We start from the raw sequence: 644 nt of genomic DNA, 5'->3' as shown, positions 1-644 counted from the left end.
GCGGGGGCGGCGGGCCCCCCCCCCCCGCCGACGGCGGCCGCCTTCCCCTCCGCCCCGGCGGAGAGCAGGGCCGGCTGCCCTCCCGCAGCCCCGGGGAGAGAAGGCTGGCTCCCCCAGACCTGCTCCCCGCCCCTTTCTGCCGGGCGCCGCCAGTCTCTCCCCCGCGGGCCGGTGGCTCTACCAGCCGCTTCTCCCCGGCTGGGGAGCGCCGACGGGCGGGCTGGCCCCGCAACGGAGCACGGTGGAGACCGGATCTACCGGGGCGGCCCGGCGAGGAGGGGGGGGAGAGCATCGCGGGGCGGCCCGGTGAGGTGGGGGGGAGCATCGCGGGGCAGCCCAGCTCCTCTCCCTCCGCCCGTGCCCTCCCCCTGCCTCTCCTCCAGCCCCTTTCCTCCCTCCGGCCCCTGGGCGGAAAAAGGGAAAGTTTTTCTAAGGGGGGGACGGGGACTAACAGGGCCGGCCGGCACAAAGGAGTTCCTGTTCGGCCAGCCCTCCCGGAGGGGCTGCGGGCTGCCTCGGGGCCGGCGGGGGCCGGGAGCGGGGCGTCTTCGCGCTGCTGATGCTGGGGTGGGGAGAGGATGCTGCCGAGGGGAGGGCTTTCCCCCTGCACACACACACACACGCACACACACGCGGTCAGGGAA

The 644-nt window shown here is 75.8% G+C and overlaps 1 protein-coding gene across 3 annotated transcripts in view; it reads left to right on the top strand.

Moving 5' to 3' along the window:
- SEMA6A (sema domain, transmembrane domain (TM), and cytoplasmic domain, (semaphorin) 6A) overlaps positions 1-644 on the top strand; it is a 117,466-nt gene that overhangs the window by 1,002 nt on the left and 115,820 nt on the right. The window lies entirely within an intron of this gene.

This window comes from Calidris pugnax, unplaced genomic scaffold, assembly GCF_001431845.1.
Source record: "Calidris pugnax isolate Ruff unplaced genomic scaffold, ASM143184v1 scaffold358, whole genome shotgun sequence".
Taxonomy (NCBI): domain Eukaryota; kingdom Metazoa; phylum Chordata; class Aves; order Charadriiformes; family Scolopacidae; genus Calidris; species Calidris pugnax.
The sequence above is the reverse complement of the archived record's forward strand: the minus strand, read 5'-3'. Positions and strand labels throughout refer to the sequence as shown.